We start from the raw sequence: 6,403 nt of genomic DNA, 5'->3' as shown, positions 1-6,403 counted from the left end.
CTAGGCTTAGAGTGACTTTTTAGCTGAATACAGCTGCAGCATTTGTGTAACATCCTTTCCATCCATTGTGTTACTGCGGCCTGTGGAATAATTATGGTTTTCAAACATGTCACACTTGGTAATGAAACTGATCGAGTTAAGAGGCTTATAAAAAGAAACAGCTGCCTTGACAAACACCCGTAGTCCAATGCATTTCAAATTTAATTAGTCTGTGCTTGGTTATGTAAGGTAAGACGGTCTAAAATAAAAGGACGTAAAAACAAACAAAGAGGGGGTCTCTGACAGGTCAGCGCGGGATGCAGTTGAAAAGCTCTGTTAATTTTTATGTTAATTAATCAAATATTCATCATAAAGTCCTCATCATAGGCTCTCTTGAGGGTTGGGAGTAAGCACACTGCCATCTTGTGGCAAAACTACTGTTTTTCAGTCTCAAGCAAAAATAAAAAGGGGGAAAAAGAAGTCACGTTCATTTACCAGCTGATCCAAAATGAGGTAGACCGGCCTCCATCAATACCATTACTATTAACCAGTATCCTAATTGTCATATGTGAGTATTTGGTCATACACTATACATTTTTGTGCTGCAGATTAATGGTTACCTTTATTTTATAATGTATCAACTTAGTAAAGGTTTCATAAATTATGCTCTACAAAGATTATAATTAGTTAGACATAAAGCTCACCAGTATTTATATGTAAAGCTCAACCTGTCGCTTCTTTATTTATTTATTTGTTTGTTTGTTTTCCCCAGTATGGATAATCCACATTAATCATCACGACTGTAGATGTGCCAGCATTGGGCAATGATTAAATGTTTTCCCCTAACCTTGTTTTACTGCACCAAATATATATAATATGTGAAATGCAAATATAATTTTCCAGCTTTGCTCCAGTCTCGTATGTTATTTCATATATTTTGGCTTCTAAATGTTTTGCTCTCTTCCAAGAGAGTGCCACTATACTTTCACTAAGCTCTAACATGGCAGTGTACCTGATATGACACCTTTCCAAGGTTTATATCCTGACCCTGTATAACATGTGGCACTGACAGTAATGTATGATACCTTTTAACTGCTACAGGCTAAGTGTACCCGGACACTACTGTGCCTGATACCTGTTATATAGACTAATATGATTGTATACTACAATAACCATAATTTTCTGGAGTAAACATAATTATATCCTTCCCATACACTAAGTATGTATGGCAAGTATGTTGTATGTATAGGAAATGCTGGGTTTTGTATAAGGCTGGTTTTCCATCTGCCAAGATTAAGAGGAGAGAAAGTAACATTATTTCAGTGCTTTTGGTTCTGATTTATGCACATCAAGGAAAACTAAATGACAGCTTTTCAGAATTATACTTCAAACCTCCAGTGAAAGACCTTTTTAAAACCAGACATTATGAGTCATTGTAAAATCACAGGCAGTACTAGAAAATTGACTTTGTTCTGTTGAATATCCCAGTCAGCCATGAAAGCGTGACAGTGAGCATCCATCCATCCATCCATCCATCCATCCATCCATCCACTTTCTTAACTGCTTATCCAACTAGATAATTGGGCAAGAGTGTACTCCCTCTAAATGCAGCTCAGCCATTATTAATCATTTTATGCACACTTGCTTGTCCTGCTGTGACAATACAGAATGTCTTCAGTGAAAAGGGCTATATTGTCAAAACTATTAATACACAAAGCTGGCACTCCCCACCTTTTCCACCCACTCGCTTCCTTAAACCTATCTCGTCAGTGCATTATCCCATTTGCTCTCCTGCTTCCACAGATGTCTGAATAATGCTGACCTGATTTAACAAGATCAGACCAAATCCCTGCTCTCCTCACAGAGAACAGCAGAGGATGCTAAAGAGCTCACTCTGGGATACATTTATGGTGTGCGTTAAATGGAGAAAACACAAGCACAAGGTTAGCAGAGACAGTGCAGTGCAGCTGTGCACAGAGGCAGCCACGCTCTGATATCCTCTGATTCACATTATGTTGAAACAGGGACAACCCTGTTTGCTTATTTCAGAGTACACTCAAGTGTTTGCACAGATGCCACTTTTAATAAGGTGGTGTTAAAACACAGCCTGTCCTCTCTGTAAGGAGTATTAAATGCACCGGCGTTTAATATCGTCTGTCTTTGGTAGCAGCAAGCTGAAAAATATTCACAGGCTTTATATAGAAAACAGCACTACCCACTTAAACATTTATGTATATCACATTATGTTATGTTCATGGCTTTAGATTAATAAAATAGTCCCTGAGGGCCAAGCAGCTTTGATAAAAAATTAACCTATTACTACTTTATTACTACTGTTATGCTCTGGTAGCCAAAATACCCACAGGATTTGGTTAAAACAAGCAGTATGAATATGTCATCTTCTGCTTAAGAACTCTGTTACATGTTTTTTTCTTCTGTTTTGGATCCATGTGTAGACGCAGTATTCAGTTACAGCCTTCCATATGACTCTCTTTCTTATGTGTCAGATAAAAAATTGTGATAATAAACCAAGATGAAAGAGCCTGCGTATTTAAAATGCATCTACACCAAAAACAGCACAATTATTCACCATAAATGAGCCTTTATCACAGCACATTATTTAAAAAAAAGAAACACTGTCAGTACATTTTAATGGGAGATAAAAATGACACTGATCCAACTTGTGTGACTTAAATGGATTCAGTTGTGTTTCAAAAGTTTTTAAATTCCCATATATTACTACGAGCCCAGCTCTGTTTCAGCATGCTAATGAGCATTTTTTGTTCCTGTGAAATTAAGATGACTACTATGATTTGGTGCTATATAAATAAAACCAAAATGAACTGAAATTAATATTGACTGTTATGTTATCACAAAATACAATAATGAGAAATGTGAGTAGCATGAAATCACAGTTGAAAGGCAGTGTGTCATTCACCAATCCCCCTCATCAGCAAGGTTTACTCTAAAGGAAAGTGATCAGCTGCCTGTCAAAAGCACCAGTGTAACCTGATGGCTGTGAATGGACAAAGGACCAGGCTGCATGTGACACTCTGCTCTGACCTGTTCTGAATTATGCATTCAGCTCAGGTTAACAGCCGATATCCTGTGTCCTTCATTTAACATAACTCAGAGGATATATTTATTGTGAGTATTTTCCGGAAGGGCTTTTTTTAAACATTTTTATTCTATATCAGAAATAAGAAGGTTTTAATGTGCGCATCTACATGCCCATTCATATTTCTGCCTTGTGTTATTCTGTTTTGTCTGTGTTACTAGGATGTGATAATGTGCACACGTCTATGCTTGTTTGGGTGTTTGCATGTGTGTATAAGGATATTTGTAGTACCAGAAACATTAACTGAGGCTTTCTTCAGAAAGCTCTAGAGAGCTTTTGTGCACAGTCTGCCAATTCTCTGCCTTTATAAAGCTGCTGATAGAAGCCCTTAAGGCTGCAAATAAAGTAGAACCCTGTCGAGTGTGGTGACCTGTGTCCACTCCCTCCTGCAGTTTGAGCACCTGGTGATACAATTGCACCACACTGGAAATTCAATCAAGAGATGGACCGGAGTGACTAGCAACCGCTTTCCTGTCTCTTTCTCTTGCTGGCCCGCTAATCGATCAATTATTTTAAAAGGGAACTTTAAACACGTCTGATTTAAAGAGACTTCAGTATTGGAAGGTGGACTGGGGAGAAGAACATCAACTTCACTTTCCCCAACTGTGAGTACAGTTATTGATTTATTTATGTGTGCCTGTGAATGCAGTGAAGCTGATAATGGTGTCAGGCCATTCTATTGGTACTAATTACCACTTGGAATCAAAGGCTGATATAGTAAAACATTGCTAATACCATGCAGTCAGTGTTGGATTTATTGCTACTGCTGTACACCAGTTATTTTCAGTAATGAATGTGATTTAGTAAATGGGTAACCTTGACATACTGTGCTTAGTTGCATTAGATTTGTTTCTAATGTCATAGAAATCCACATGTGGGATCATTTAATTAAAATTATCATTTTAAATCTGAGATTTATGTAGCAGATGGTTAGGCTTGTAGCAAAATGGCAAAACTCAACTAAAAGGCACCACAGGTGCATTTCTGACAATACACACACACACACACACACACACACACACACACACACACACACACACACACACACACACACACACACACACACACAAGAGCTGTTTGTGCTTCAGGAATGAATTTTCACTTGTCAGTTTCTCTATTTTTTGTCAAAACATGTGTAAGCTTGTTTCTGTCACTGAAAAATATTGAATTTTATTTTTACAGCATTTATCAGTTCTGCCTACAGTTTATAATATTTAAACCTTATATAAAGTTTCTGGATGCAACCTCTCATACAGAAAACTCCAAATAGCAAAGTGAGCACTAGCCAGGCTAACATAGGAGCAGTCTAAGCGCCTTGAGGCGACATTTGTTGTGATTTGGCGCTATATAAATAAAATTGAATTGAAATTGAATTGAATTGAAGTTAGATGCTAATGAGTCAGATATTTTTCTCAGTACTCAGTGGATGTCCAAACAGAACTGTAGAGAAGGTGAAAATATGACATTTTTCAGTCGTGGATGCCATTTTTGCAGTTCTGATTATAGCTTTCTTACTGCCTCCATGTGACTAAAACATAGTGGATGCTTCATAAACTGTTTGGATGTCGTCTAAATGCCCCATGAAACCAAAATGTAACAAGATGCTCAGATGGTCAAAACTATTTAACTTTATAAGGTTTCCTTTACTTTCAGCATGTGATGTCCTGTGCATGCCAATTAACACTGATTGATAATTCAGTGCCACCTGACCCTATTATGATAGATTCCCAATACAAACATGGGAATTCAATATCTTAAGAGCGCTGTGGTAGGATCCAACCCTGGATACTTTAGCCTTGTATACATATATTAGGAGTGTGTCTGCACAGTGAGTACAAATGTAGAGTAGTTCATTTTTTAATCTCTTTTAGTTTTGGCAATACCAAACAACGGGTCTGATGAATGTCCTACAGCTAACATGATTTTGTAAAATGTGAGTAATGGCAACTTCATTGCATGCTATTGTTCCCGGTAATTTTACACTGTGAGAAGAACAATGAGCATAATCACTCCAACATGAGCGATTCTAATAGATGAAGACAATCTAGCAGAGCACAAAAATGCATGATTAGCAGTGAGTGGGAGCCAGTCATGTCACATTCTAACACTGTGGACTCCTGATGAATTCAAATGACAGCGTATCCGTCTATCTTTTACAAATTAATGTCTGCACGGTGCTAAATCCACATTTAGAGAACAGATGTGGGCCATGTAGAGTACTAGCCTCTTGGACTGACATCACATCTTTCAGGTCATCTAACAGCATGCTGCCAGTTCCTCTTTTATATAAATAACTGAACCAGATTAACACTATACTGTGTGTGGCTTGCTATTGTAGGAAGAAACTGTATGATCTGAATTATTGCTAATGCAGATTAGCTGGATTTATATAAATGTGGCTCATCTGTGTTGAGACTGGATGAGAACAGGCATGAGATTCAATATAATAACTGATACATATATATATATATATATATATATATATATATATATATGCAGACTTCCTGGTCCTGTAATAGAAGTTTATTTCCAAAATCCTGCAAACTTTTGTGGGTCAGTGTTGTATAACCAAAAGGGTGTTTATGGTTAGGGTTCAGTAATTAGCACCTTACGGTTATGAGAACAACATTTCCCAAGTTGATCTTATTCTCACATTAGCTGTGCAGCTGTCTCTTTGTGTTTATTGTTAAGTATGTGGGAAAAGACTCCCAAGGCCACATGACCCTGAAAATGTCACATGAATCAAATGTTGTAGTAACAGTAATTTACCACAAGATGGCTGGCAAGACCACACATGGATGGCAGAGATCTGTTATCATAGGTTTTTCCTGTTCTCCTCCACTGTATGATGCAATTTGGCCAAGTGTTTTTCCCCATAACTTTTAAAACATTGCAAAGCAATTACACCCCCCGCACACAAACCCACAGAGGCTTTGTTTTAACTGGTCGCCCCACTTTAACACAGCATGATGAATGAAAAAATAAATGACTGAAATGTATTAAATCCAAATAAAGATGATGTGCTTCTCAAGCAACATGAATAAAACATTGATTATGACTCGGCTGCAAATCTTCTGACTCTATTATTAAACTCCCTTGAGCTTGTTTTTTTTTCTTCTTTTTTAAGTTCAAGCTGATGTGGGTTTTGATTAAATAACTCTCGCAGCAGCAAAGATTAATTAAGCGTGATATATTTTTGCATAATGGACATTTGTGTTTTGTAAACATTTTCAGTTAATATAAATCACTGTGGAAAGTCAGGTAATTGATGCTGGGGAAGAAGCCGCCTCTTGAGTTTCCCCCAAA

This window comes from Neolamprologus brichardi, chromosome 16, assembly GCF_056152115.1.
Source record: "Neolamprologus brichardi isolate AB-2024 chromosome 16, ASM5615211v1, whole genome shotgun sequence".
In the NCBI taxonomy this organism is placed as follows: domain Eukaryota; kingdom Metazoa; phylum Chordata; class Actinopteri; order Cichliformes; family Cichlidae; genus Neolamprologus; species Neolamprologus brichardi.
This window is presented reverse-complemented; position numbering follows the sequence as displayed.